This window comes from Phyllobates terribilis, unplaced genomic scaffold (genome assembly GCF_046119375.1).
Source record: "Phyllobates terribilis strain yellow unplaced genomic scaffold, ASM4611937v1 Scaffold_21__1_contigs__length_20361869, whole genome shotgun sequence".
NCBI lineage: Eukaryota > Metazoa > Chordata > Amphibia > Anura > Dendrobatidae > Phyllobates > Phyllobates terribilis.
In genome coordinates this window covers 10045897-10061160 of record NW_027362781.1, presented here as the reverse complement: position 1 = coordinate 10061160, position 15264 = coordinate 10045897, and positions in this window count along the sequence as shown.

Here is a 15264-nt window from a genome sequence, read left to right as displayed (position 1 = left end):
GTTTGGGAGATAACATAGCCCAAGAACGGAAGGGAGGTCTGATCGAAGAGGCACTTCTCGTGTTTGGCATAAAGGTGGTTCTGCCGAAGCCTAAGCAGGACCTGACGAACATCCCTCCGGTGTGTGGGGAGATCCGGAGAGAAGACCAAGATATCGTCAAGGTATACCACTACGCAGGAGTACAGGAGGTCACGGAAGATGTCGTTGACTAGTTCCTGAAAGACCGCGGGAGCATTACAGAGACCGAAGGGCATCACAAGGTACTCGTAGTGACCGTCCCGGGTATTGAATGCCGTCTTCCACTCGTCTCCTTGACGGATACGGACCAGATTATACGCTCCTCGTAGATCCAGCTTGGAGAAGATCCTGGCGCCCTTGAGACGGTCAAACAATTCGGAGATGAGTGGCAGGGGATATTTGTTTTTTACCGTGATGAGATTGAGTCCTCTGTAGTCAATACAGGGACGTAGCGAGCCGTCTTTCTTTTTGACAAAGAAGAATCCGGCTCCAGCCGGGGAGGTAGATTTTCGGATAAATCCCCTAGCCAGATTCTCTTCAATGTACTCAGACATGGCTCGGGTCTCGGCTACTGACAACGGGTAGATATGCCCACGGGGAGGAGTGGTGCCAGGTACCAGGTCGATCGGGCAATCGTATGGCCTATGGGGTGGCAACGTCTCAGCTTCCTTCTTACCGAAGACGTCCGCATAGGGCCAGTAGGGAGCCGGGAGACCAGGTAAGTTAGCTGGAGTAGGCTGAGGGCGAAGTGGACGGACCGGGACCAGGCAGGTCCTATGGCAGTCAGGACCCCATCGGAGTACTTCACCGGACCGCCAGTTCAATACGGGTTCATGTGTCTGGAGCCAAGGTAGACCTAGCAACAGGGAGTGAGAAAGTCCGGACAGCACATGGAATGAGATCTCCTCAGAGTGCAGCATTCCCACCTGCAGGGTTATGGGTTCAGTGACAAGCAGGATGGTCTCCGAGAGAAATCTTCCATCCACGGAGGTGACTGACAATGGTTCAGCCAGGGACTTGGTGGGAATATGGTATCTCTCTACCAGAGACTGGGAGATGAGGTTTCCAGAAGCTCCAGAATCCAGATGGGCGAGTTCAAAGAGACGGGTCTCTCCCCAAGCAATAGAGACCGGTAAGGTCAGAGACGGAGAGGGCTTACTTTTGTCTAGGACGACCTCTCCGAGTGGTCCTAGACACTGGCGTTTCCGGCTTCTCTGGGCACGAACGGATGAAGTGCTTCATACTGCCACAATAGAAACAGCTTCCCTCGGCTCGGCGAGATTCTTGGCGAGAACCGACCATCTTGTTCTGGTCGACCTGCATAGGCTCAGGAGAGTGTACCTGAGGAGAGACGGAGGGAGTGACGGGTTTCTGAAAAGTAGGAGCTAGACGTGGAAACCTCCTTTCACGGGTGACCTCTTTGGCACGCTCCTGGAACCGCAGGTCAATCCGGGTGGCAAGAGTAATTAGGTCATCGAGAGTGGTAGGAATGTCCCGACCGGCAAGTTCATCTTTAATACGGCCGGACAGACCCTCCCAGAAGACGGAAACCAGAGCGTCATTATCCCAGGCCAGCTCCGAGGCAAGGGTACGGAACCGTATGGCATATTGGCCCACGGTGAGACTTCCCTGTCGGAGGCGTAGCAGAGATGATGCGGATGAGGTCTTCCGTCCGGGTTCGTCGAAGACTTTCCGGAAAGCCGTGAGAAAGGCAGGCAAGTCGGACACCAGGGGGTCTCCTCTCTCCCATAGAGGATTTAGCCAGGCCAGGGCCTCCCCGGTGAGATGGGACATGATGAAGGCAATTTTGGCCCGGTCGGAGTTAAACTGGTGAGACAGGAGTTCAAAGTGCAGGGTGCACTGATTTATGAAGCCCCGAGCCTGGGCGGAGTCGCCTCCAAAACGAGGATGTGCAGAAAGCCGGGGTCCGGGGTAGGATACCATGTTATTAGAGGGCAGTGGAGCTGCCGGATTGCGAGTCATGGCACTGGCGGTTGTTGCAGGCAGAGCAGTCAGAGTGTCGAGGCGAGAATTGACATTCCGCAGGTGACCCAGGATGGAATCCTGTTGGGACCTCTGACGGGACAGTTCATGACACAGGTCCGAGAGCGAGGGAGCTTGGGTGCCACCGGGTTCCATGGCCCGAGCAAACTGTAACGGGTCTGGGCGGCGGAACCTCTGAGCTACTATACAAGGGGGCGGTCCTTGTAAGGGAGCGGGTGGCGACCAGGGTAGACTGGCAGGCAGTCACAGCAGGTGACCGGGACAGTCTCTGAATGAATGGACAGGAGGTCACGGCAAGTGACCGGGGCAGTCTCTGGATGAACGGGCAGGAGATCACGGCAAGTGACCGGGGCAGTCTCTGGATGAACGGGCAGGAGGTCACGGCAAGTGACCGGGGCAGTCTCTGGGTAAAGGATTGGTACGACCAGTGGCGGCAGATGATAGACGTGAGCTCCCAGGTGAGCAGGCGAGAGTCTCTGGATAAACGGGTGGTCACAGCATGTGACGGCGGAGCCTCCAGGAAGACCAACAGACAGGTAGCAGATGAGCGCTCCCAGGTGAGCGGGCAAGAGTCTCTGGACAGGCGGGTGGTCACAGAACGTGACGGCAGAGCCTCCTGGTAGGCTAGCAGACAGGCAGCAGATGAGCGCTCCCAGGTGAGCGGGCAAGCTGGTCCTTAGACAGACTGACAGGAGTTGGAAGGCAGACCGTCGGACCTCAGGCAAGCAGGCAGGTAGAAGATGTGCGCTCCCAGGTGAGCGGGCAAGCTGGTCCTTAGACAGACTGACAGGAGTTGGAAGGCAGACCGTCGGACCTCAGGCTAGCAGGCAGGTAGCAGGATATCAGGCAGGAATTAGACAGCAGACTGGCAGGAGTCTGGCAGGTATCTGGCAGGTAACTGGCAACGGGACCTGAGGGCTGAAGCAGAGTAGTGAACAGTGCTACAACATTGCTCGGGCACCTCCATTTTGGAGGAGGTGCCTTTTATATGGGAGGTCCTCCGGCAATTGGCCGGTGACTCCTTAGGACGGTGCACGCGGTCCTTTTAAGAGAGGGGGAGCGCGCGCGCACCCTAAGCACACTGCCGGAGAAGGAGCGAGTGCCGGAAGCAGCGGGGCGAAAAGCGCTGGAGGACACCGCGCCAGAAGCGGGGAGGTGAGAGGGACGGCGTCTCTGCCCCGTTCTAGGGCTACAATATATATTCTACCCACACACATTTGGAACTCTCCTGGGGTACCCTCACACATATTATTCCCTCATTTAGTGGATATTTTCACAAAAAAGTAAAATTTTCAAAAATTCAGAAAATTTCCTGAAAACGACGAAATATCAAGGACTCATCCGCCGAATCGCTCTGGAACTGAAATCGGAACGCTCACTGACATTTCCCCTATCTGAAAGTCTGATAAACGCCGGAAAAATGACAGTACAAAAAAAAAAAATTTTTTCAACTTTTTTCAATGTTAATACTGTGGGATATATATTGTACCCACACACATTTGGAACTCTCCTGGGGTACCCTCACACATATTATTCCCTCATTTAGTTAATATTTTCACAAAAAAGTGACATTTTCAAAAATTCAGAAAATTGACTGAAAACGACGAAATATCAAGGACTCATTGGGCGAATCGCTCTGGAACTGAAATCGGAACGCTCACTGACATTTGCCCTATCTGAAAGTCTGATAAACGCCGGAAAAATGACTAAGTACAAAAAAAAATTTTTTAAACTTTTTTCAATTTTAACCCTATGGGATATATATTCTACCCACACACATTTGGAACTCTCCTGGGGTACCCTCACACATATTATTCCCTCATTTAGTGGATATTTTCACAAAAAAGTAAAATTTTCAAAAATTCTGAAAATTGACTGAAACCGACGAAATATCAAGGACTCATTGGGCGAATCGCTCTGGAACTGAAATCGGAACGCTCACTGACATTTCCCCTATCTGAAAGTCTGATAAACGCCGGAAAAATGACTAAGTACAAAAAAAATTTTTTTTTTACTTTTTTCAATTTTAACCCTGTGGGATATATATTCTACGCACACACATTTGGAACTCTCCCGAGGTACCCTCACACATATTATTCCCTCATTTAGTTAATATTTTCACAAAAAAGTGAAATTTTCAAAAATTCTGAAAATTGACTGAAAACGACGAAATATCAAGGACTCATTGGGCGAATCGCTCTGGAACTGAAATCGGAACGCTCACTGACATGTCCCCTATCTGAAAGTCTGATAAACGCCGGAAAAATGACTAAGTACAAAAAAAATTTTTTTTAACTTTTTTCAATTTTAACCTTGTGGGATATATATTCTACCCACACACATTTGGAACTCTCCTGGGGTACCCTCACACATATTATTCCCTCATTTAGTGGATATTTTCACAAAAAAGTGAAATTTTCAAAAATCCAGAAAATTGGCTGAAAACGACTAAATATCAAGGAAACATTGGGCGAATTGCTCTGGAACTGAAATCGGAACGCTCACTGACATTTGCCCTATCTGAAAGTCTGATAAACGCCGGAAAAAAGACTAAGTCCGAAAGAAAATTTTTTTCAACTTTTTTCAATTTTACCCCCGTGGGATATATATTCTACCCACACACATTCGGAACTCTCCTGGGGTACCCTCACACATATTATTCCCTCATTTAGTGGATATTTTCACAAAAAAGTGAAATTTTCAAAAATTCTGAAAATTGACTGAAAACGAAGAAATATCAAGGACTCATTGGGCGAATCGCTCTGGAACTGAAATCGGAACGCTCACTGACATTTCCCCTATCTGAAAGTCTGATAAACGCCGGAAAAATGACTAAGTACAAAAGAAAAATTTTTTAAACTTTTTTCAATTTTAACCCTGTGGGATATATATTCTACCCACACACATTTGGAACTCTCCTGGGGTACCCTCACACATATTATTCCCTCATTTAGTTAATATTTTCACAAAAAAGTGACATTTTCAAAAATTCTGAAAATTGACTGAAAACGACGAAATATCAAGGACTCATTGGGCGAATTGCTCTGGAACTGAAATCGGAATGCTCATTGACATTTGCCCTATCTGAAAGTCTGATAAACGCCGGAAAAATGACTAAGTACAAAAAAAAATTTTTTTAACTTTTTTCAATTTTAACCTTGTGGGATATATATTCTACCCACACACATTTGGAACTCTCCTGGGGTACCCTCACACATATTATTCCCTCATTTAGTGGATATTTTCACAAAAAAGTGAAATTTTCAAAAATCCAGAAAATTGGCTGAAAACGACTAAATATCAAGGAAACATTGGGCGAATTGCTCTGGAACTGAAATCGGAACGCTCACTGACATTTGCCCTATCTGAAAGTCTGATAAACGCCGGAAAAAAGATTAAGTCCAAAAAAAAATTTTTTTCAACTTTTTTCAATTTTACCCCCGTGGGATATATATTCTACCCACACACATTTGGAACTCTCCTGGGGTACCCTCACACATATTATTCCCTCATTTAGTGGATATTTTCACAAAAAAGTGAAATTTTCAAAAATTCTGAAAATTGACTGAAAACGAAGAAATATCAAGGACTCATTGGATGAATCGCTCTGGAACTGAAATCGGAACGCTCACTGACATTTCCCCTATCTGAAAGTCTGATAAACGCCGGAAAAATGACTAAGTACAAAAAAAAATTTTTTTAACTTTTTTCAATTTTAACCTTGTGGGATATATATTCTACCCACACACATTTGGAACTCTCCTGGGGTACCCTCACACATATTATTCCCTCATTTAGTGGATATTTTCACAAAAAAGTGAAATTTTCAAAAATCCAGAAAATTGGCTGAAAACGACTAAATATCAAGGAAACATTGGGCGAATTGCTCTGGAACTGAAATCGGAACGCTCACTGACATTTGCCCTATCTGAAAGTCTGATAAACGCCGGAAAAAAGATTAAGTCCAAAAAAAAATTTTTTTCAACTTTTTTCAATTTTACCCCCGTGGGATATATATTCTACCCACACACATTTGGAACTCTCCTGGGGTACCCTCACACATATTATTCCCTCATTTAGTGGATATTTTCACAAAAAAGTGAAATTTTCAAAAATTCTGAAAATTGACTGAAAACGAAGAAATATCAAGGACTCATTGGATGAATCGCTCTGGAACTGAAATCGGAACGCTCACTGACATTTCCCCTATCTGAAAGTCTGATAAACGCCGGAAAAATGACTAAGTACAAAAGAAAAATTTTTTAAACTTTTTTCAATTTTAACCCTGTGGGATATATATTCTACCCACACACATTTGGAACTCTCCTGGGGTACCCTCACACATATTATTCCCTCATTTAGTGGATATTTTCACAAAAAAGTAAAATTTTCAAAAATTCTGAAAATTGACTGAAAACGACGAAATATCAAGGACTGATTGGGCGAATCGCTCTGGAACTGAAATCGGAACGCTCACTGACATTTCCCCTATCTGAAAGTCTGATAAATGCCGGAAAAATGACTAAGTACAAAAAAAAATTTTTTTTAACTTTTTTCAATTTTAACCCTGTGGGATATATATTCTACCCACACACATTTGGAACTCTCCTGGGGTACCCTCACACATATTATTCCCTCATTTAGTTAATATTTTCACAAAAAAGTGACATTTTCAAAAATTCTGAAAATTGACTGAAAACGACAAAATATCAAGGACTCATTGGGCGAATCGCTCTGGAACTGAAATCGGAACGCTCACTGACATTTCCCCTATCTGAAATTCTGATAAACGCCGGAAAAATGACTAAGTACAAAAAAAAATTTTTTAAACTTTTTCAATTTTAACCCTGTGGGATATATATTCTACCCACACAAATTTGGAACTCTCCCGAGGTACCCTCACACATATTATTCCCTCATTTAGTTAATATTTTCACAAAAAAGTAACATTTTCAAAAATTCTGAAAATTTCCTGAAAACGACGAAATATCAAGGACTCATCCGCCGAATCGCTCTGGAACTGAAATCGGAACGCTCACTGACATTTCCCCTATCTGAAAGTCTGATAAACGCCGAAAAAAAGACTTAAGTCCAAAAAAAAATTTTTTCAACTTTTTTCAATTTTACCCCCGTGGGATATATATTCTACCCACACACATTTGGAACTCTCCTGGGGTACCCTCACACATATTATTCCCTCATTTAGTGGATATTTTCACAAAAAAGTGAAATTTTCAAAAATCCAGAAAATTGGCTGAAAACGACTAAATATCAAGGACTCATTGGGCGAATTGCTCTGGAACTGAAATCGGAACGCTCACTGACATTTGCCCTATCTGAAAGTCTGATAAACGCCGGAAAAAAGACTAAGTCCAAAAAAAAAATTTTTTCAACTTTTTTCAATTTTACCCCCGTGGGATATATATTCTACCCACACACATTTGGTACTCTCCTGGGGTACCCTCACACATATTATTCCCTCATTTAGTGGATATTTTCACAAAAAAGTGAAATTTTCAAAAATTCTAAAAATTGACTGAAAACGAAGAAATATCAAGGACTCATTGGGCGAATCGCTCTGGAACTGAAATCCGAACGCTCACTGACATTTCCCCTATCTGAAAGTCTGATAAACGCCGGAAAAATGACTAAGTACAAAAAAAAAATTTTTTAACCTTTTTTCAATTTTAACCCTGTGGGATATATATTCTACCCACACACATTTGGAACTCTCCTGGGGTACCCTCCCACATATTATTCCCTCATTTAGTTAATATTTTCACAAAAAAGTGAAATTTTCAAAAAGTCTGAAAATTGACTGAAAACGAATAAATATCAAGGACTCATCCGCCGAATCGCTCTGGAACTGAAATCGGAATGCTCACTGACATTTCCCCTATCTGAAAGTCTGATAAACGCCGAAAAAAAGACTTAAGTCCAAAAAAAAATTTTTTCAACTTTTTTCAATTTTACCCCCGTGGGATATATATTCTACCCACACACATTTGGAACTCTCCTGGGGTACCCTCACACATATTATTCCCTCATTTAGTGGATATTTTCACAAAAAAGTGAAATTTTCAAAAATTCTGAAAATTGACTGAAAACGAAGAAATATCAAGGACTCATTGGGCGAATCGCTCTGGAACTGAAATCGGAACGCTCACTGACATTTCCCCTATCTGAAAGTCTGATAAACGACGGAAAAATGACTAAGTACAAAAGAAATTTTTTTTTAACTTTTTTCAATTTTAACCCTGTGGGATATATATTCTACCCACACACATTTGGAACTCTCCTGGGGTACCCTCACACATATTATTCCCTCATTTAGTTAATATTTTCACAAAAAAGTGACATTTTCAAAAATTCTGAAAATTGACTGAAAACGACGAAATATCAAGGACTCATTGGGCGAATCGCTCTGGAACTGAAATCGGAACGCTCACTGACATTTCCCCTATCTGAAAGTCTGATAAACACTGGAAAAATGACTAAGTACAAAAGAAAATTTTTTTTAACTTTGTTCAATTTTAACCCTGTGGGATATATATTCTACCCACACACATTTGGAACTCTCCTGGGGTACCCTCACACATATTATTCCCTCATTTAGTTAATATTTTCACAAAAAAGTGACATTTTCAAAAATTCTGAAAATTGACTGAAAACGACGAAATATCAAGGACTCATTGGGCGAATCGCTCTGGAACTGAAATCGGAACGCTCACTGACATTTCCCCTATCTGAAAGTCTGATAAACGCCGGAAAAATGACTAAGTACAAATGAAATTTTTTTTTAACTTTTTTCAATTTTAACCCTGTGGGATATATATTCTACCCACACACATTTGGAACTCTCCTGGGGTACCCTCACACATATTATTCCCTCATTTAGTTAATATTTTCACAAAAAAGTGACATTTTCAAAAATTCTGAAAATTGACTGAAAACGACAAAATATCAAGGACTCATTGGGCGAATCGCTCTGGAACTGAAATCGGAACGCTCACTGACATTTCCCCTATCTGAAATTCTGATAAACGCCGGAAAAATGACTAAGTACAAAAAAAAATTTTTTAAACTTTTTCAATTTTAACCCTGTGGGATATATATTCTACCCACACAAATTTGGAACTCTCCCGAGGTACCCTCACACATATTATTCCCTCATTTAGTTAATATTTTCACAAAAAAGTAACATTTTCAAAAATTCTGAAAATTTCCTTAAAACGACGAAATATCAAGGACTCAACCGCCGAATCGCTCTGGAACTGAAATTGGAATGCTCACTGACATTTCCCCTATCTGAAAGTCTGATAAACGCCGAAAAAAAGACTTAAGTCCAAAAAAAAATTTTTTCAACTTTTTTCAATTTTACCCCCGTGGGATATATATTCTACCCACACACATTTGGAACTCTCCTGGGGTACCCTCACACATATTATTCCCTCATTTAGTGGATATTTTCACAAAAAAGTGAAATTTTCAAAAATCCAGAAAATTGGCTGGAAACGACTAAATATCAAGGACTCATTGGGCGAATTGCTCTGGAACTGAAATCGGAACGCTCACTGACATTTGCCCTATCTGAAAGTCTGATAAACGCCGGAAAAAAGACTAAGTCCAAAAAAAAAATTTTTTCAACTTTTTTCAATTTTACCCCCGTGGGATATATATTCTACCCACACACATTTGGTACTCTCCTGGGGTACCCTCACACATATTATTCCCTCATTTAGTGGATATTTTCACAAAAAAGTGAAATTTTCAAAAATTCTAAAAATTGACTGAAAACGAAGAAATATCAAGGACTCATTGGGCGAATCGCTCTGGAACTGAAATCCGAACGCTCACTGACATTTCCCCTATCTGAAAGTCTGATAAACGCCGGAAAAATGACTAAGTACAAAAAAAAAATTTTTTAACCTTTTTTCAATTTTAACCCTGTGGGATATATATTCTACCCACACACATTTGGAACTCTCCTGGGGTACCCTCCCACATATTATTCCCTCATTTAGTTAATATTTTCACAAAAAAGTGAAATTTTCAAAAAGTCTGAAAATTGACTGAAAACGAATAAATATCAAGGACTCATCCGCCGAATCGCTCTGGAACTGAAATCGGAATGCTCACTGACATTTCCCCTATCTGAAAGTCTGATAAACGCCGAAAAAAAGACTTAAGTTCAAAAAAAAATTTTTTCAACTTTTTTCAATTTTACCCCCGTGGGATATATATTCTACCCACACACATTTGGAACTCTCCTGGGGTACCCTCACACATATTATTCCCTCATTTAGTGGATATTTTTACAAAAAAGTGAAATTTTCAAAAATTCTGAAAATTGACTGAAAACGACGAAATATCAAGGACTCATTGGGTGAATCGCTCTGGAACTGAAATCGGAACGCTCACTGACATTTCCCTATCTGAAAATCTGATAAATGCCGGAAAAATGACTAAGTACAAAAAAAATTTTTTTTTTACTTTTTTCAATTTTAACCCTGTGGGATATATATTCTACCCACACACATTTGAAACTCTCCCGAGGTACCCTCACACATATTATTCCCTCATTTAGTTAATATTTTCACAAAAAAGTGAAATTTTCAAAAATTCTGAAAATTGACTGAAAACGATGAAATATCAGGGACTCATTGGGCGAATCGCTCTGGAACTGAAATCGAAATGCTCACTGACATTTAACCTATCTGAAAGTCTGATAAACGCCGGAAAAATGACTAAGTCCAAAAAAAAATTTTTTTAAACTTTTTTCAATTTTACCACCGTGGGATATATATTCTACCCACACACATTTGCAACTCTCCTGGGGTACCCTCACACATATTATTCCCTCATTTAGTGGATATTTTCACAAAAAAGTGAAATTTTCAAAATTCCAGAAAATTGGCTGAAAACGACTAAATAACAAGGACTCATTGGGAGAATCACTCTGGAACTGAAATCGGAATGCTCACTGACATTTCCCCTATCTGAAAGTCTGATAAACGCCGGAAAAATGACTAAGTCCAAAAAAAATTTTTTTTCACCTTTTTTCAATTTTACCCCCGTGGGATATATATTCTAACCACACACATTTGGAACTCTCCTGGGGTACCCTCACAGATATTATTCCCTCATTTAGTGTATATTTTCACAAAAAAGTGAAATTTTCAAAAATCCAAAAAAAATGGCTGAAAACGACTAAATAACAAGAACTCATTGGGCGAATCGCTCTGGAACTGAAATCGGAAAGCTCACTGACATTTCCCCTATCTGAAAGTCTGATAAACGTTAGAAATATCACTAAGTCCAAAAAAAACTTTTTTTTAACTTTTTCAATTTTACCCCCCGTGGGATATATATTCTACCCACGCACATTTGGAACTCTCCTGGGGTACCCTCACACATATTATTCCCTCATTTAGTGGATATTTTCACAAAAAAGTGAAATTTTCAAAAATCCATAAAATTGGCTGAAAACGACTAAATAACAAGGACTCATTGGGCGAATTGCTCTGGAACTGAAATCGGAATGCTCACTGGCATTTCCCCTATCTGAAAGTCTGATAAACGTCGGATAAATGACTAAGTCCAAAAAAATTTTTTTTCAACTTTTTTCAATTTTACCCCCGTCGGATGTATATTCTACCCACACACATTTGGAACTCTCCTGGGGTACCCTCACACATATTATTCCTCATTTAGTGGATATTTTCACAAAAAAAGTGAAATTTTCAAAAATTCTGAAAATTGGCTGAAAACGACTAAATAACAAGGAGTCATTGGGCGCATCGCTATGGAACTGAAATCGGAACGCTCACTGATATTTTCCCTATCTGAAAGTCTGATAAACGGCAGAAAAATCACTAAGTCCAAAAAAAATTTTTTTTTAACTCTTTTCAATTTTACCCGAGTGGGACATATATTCTTCCCACACACATTTGGAACTCTCCTGGGGTACCCTCACACATATTATTCCCTCACTTAGTTAATATTTTCACAAAAAAGTGACATTTTCAAAAATTCTGAAAATTGACTGAAAACGACGAAATATCAAGGACTCATTGGGCGAATTGCTCTGGAACTGAAATCGGAATGCTCATTGACATTTGCCCTATCTGAAAGTCTGATAAACGCCGGAAAAATGACTAAGTACAAAAAAAAATTTTTTTAACTTTTTTCAATTTTAACCTTGTGGGATATATATTCTACCCACACACATTTGGAACTCTCCTGGGGTACCCTCACACATATTATTCCCTCATTTAGTTAATATTTTCACAAAAAAGTGACATTTTCAAAAATTCTGAAAATTGACTGAAAACGACGAAATATCAAGGACTCATTGGGCGAATTGCTCTGGAACTGAAATCGGAATGCTCATTGACATTTGCCCTATCTGAAAGTCTGATAAACGCCGGAAAAATGACTAAGTACAAAAAAAAATTTTTTTAACTTTTTTCAATTTTAACCTTGTGGGATATATATTCTACCCACACACATTTGGAACTCTCCTGGGGTACCCTCACACATATTATTCCCTCATTTAGTGGATATTTTCACAAAAAAGTGAAATTTTCAAAAATCCAGAAAATTGGCTGAAAACGACTAAATATCAAGGAAACATTGGGCGAATTGCTCTGGAACTGAAATCGGAACGCTCACTGACATTTGCCCTATCTGAAAGTCTGATAAACGCCGGAAAAAAGATTAAGTCCAAAAAAAAATTTTTTTCAACTTTTTTCAATTTTACCCCCGTGGGATATATATTCTACCCACACACATTTGGAACTCTCCTGGGGTACCCTCACACATATTATTCCCTCATTTAGTGGATATTTTCACAAAAAAGTGAAATTTTCAAAAATTCTGAAAATTGACTGAAAACGAAGAAATATCAAGGACTCATTGGATGAATCGCTCTGGAACTGAAATCGGAACGCTCACTGACATTTCCCCTATCTGAAAGTCTGATAAACGCCGGAAAAATGACTAAGTACAAAAAAAAATTTTTTTAACTTTTTTCAATTTTAACCTTGTGGGATATATATTCTACCCACACACATTTGGAACTCTCCTGGGGTACCCTCACACATATTATTCCCTCATTTAGTGGATATTTTCACAAAAAAGTGAAATTTTCAAAAATCCAGAAAATTGGCTGAAAACGACTAAATATCAAGGAAACATTGGGCGAATTGCTCTGGAACTGAAATCGGAACGCTCACTGACATTTGCCCTATCTGAAAGTCTGATAAACGCCGGAAAAAAGATTAAGTCCAAAAAAAAATTTTTTTCAACTTTTTTCAATTTTACCCCCGTGGGATATATATTCTACCCACACACATTTGGAACTCTCCTGGGGTACCCTCACACATATTATTCCCTCATTTAGTGGATATTTTCACAAAAAAGTGAAATTTTCAAAAATTCTGAAAATTGACTGAAAACGAAGAAATATCAAGGACTCATTGGATGAATCGCTCTGGAACTGAAATCGGAACGCTCACTGACATTTCCCCTATCTGAAAGTCTGATAAACGCCGGAAAAATGACTAAGTACAAAAGAAAAATTTTTTAAACTTTTTTCAATTTTAACCCTGTGGGATATATATTCTACCCACACACATTTGGAACTCTCCTGGGGTACCCTCACACATATTATTCCCTCATTTAGTGGATATTTTCACAAAAAAGTAAAATTTTCAAAAATTCTGAAAATTGACTGAAAACGACGAAATATCAAGGACTGATTGGGCGAATCGCTCTGGAACTGAAATCGGAACGCTCACTGACATTTCCCCTATCTGAAAGTCTGATAAATGCCGGAAAAATGACTAAGTACAAAAAAAAATTTTTTTTAACTTTTTTCAATTTTAACCCTGTGGGATATATATTCTACCCACACACATTTGGAACTCTCCTGGGGTACCCTCACACATATTATTCCCTCATTTAGTTAATATTTTCACAAAAAAGTGACATTTTCAAAAATTCTGAAAATTGACTGAAAACGACAAAATATCAAGGACTCATTGGGCGAATCGCTCTGGAACTGAAATCGGAACGCTCACTGACATTTCCCCTATCTGAAATTCTGATAAACGCCGGAAAAATGACTAAGTACAAAAAAAAATTTTTTAAACTTTTTCAATTTTAACCCTGTGGGATATATATTCTACCCACACAAATTTGGAACTCTCCCGAGGTACCCTCACACATATTATTCCCTCATTTAGTTAATATTTTCACAAAAAAGTAACATTTTCAAAAATTCTGAAAATTTCCTGAAAACGACGAAATATCAAGGACTCATCCGCCGAATCGCTCTGGAACTGAAATCGGAACGCTCACTGACATTTCCCCTATCTGAAAGTCTGATAAACGCCGAAAAAAAGACTTAAGTCCAAAAAAAAATTTTTTCAACTTTTTTCAATTTTACCCCCGTGGGATATATATTCTACCCACACACATTTGGAACTCTCCTGGGGTACCCTCACACATATTATTCCCTCATTTAGTGGATATTTTCACAAAAAAGTGAAATTTTCAAAAATCCAGAAAATTGGCTGAAAACGACTAAATATCAAGGACTCATTGGGCGAATTGCTCTGGAACTGAAATCGGAACGCTCACTGACATTTGCCCTATCTGAAAGTCTGATAAACGCCGGAAAAAAGACTAAGTCCAAAAAAAAAATTTTTTCAACTTTTTTCAATTTTACCCCCGTGGGATATATATTCTACCCACACACATTTGGTACTCTCCTGGGGTACCCTCACACATATTATTCCCTCATTTAGTGGATATTTTCACAAAAAAGTGAAATTTTCAAAAATTCTAAAAATTGACTGAAAACGAAGAAATATCAAGGACTCATTGGGCGAATCGCTCTGGAACTGAAATCCGAACGCTCACTGACATTTCCCCTATCTGAAAGTCTGATAAACGCCGGAAAAATGACTAAGTACAAAAAAAAAATTTTTTAACCTTTTTTCAATTTTAACCCTGTGGGATATATATTCTACCCACACACATTTGGAACTCTCCTGGGGTACCCTCCCACATATTATTCCCTCATTTAGTTAATATTTTCACAAAAAAGTGAAATTTTCAAAAAGTCTGAAAATTGACTGAAAACGAATAAATATCAAGGACTCATCCGCCGAATCGCTCTGGAACTGAAATCGGAATGCTCACTGACATTTCCCCTATCTGAAAGTCTGATAAACG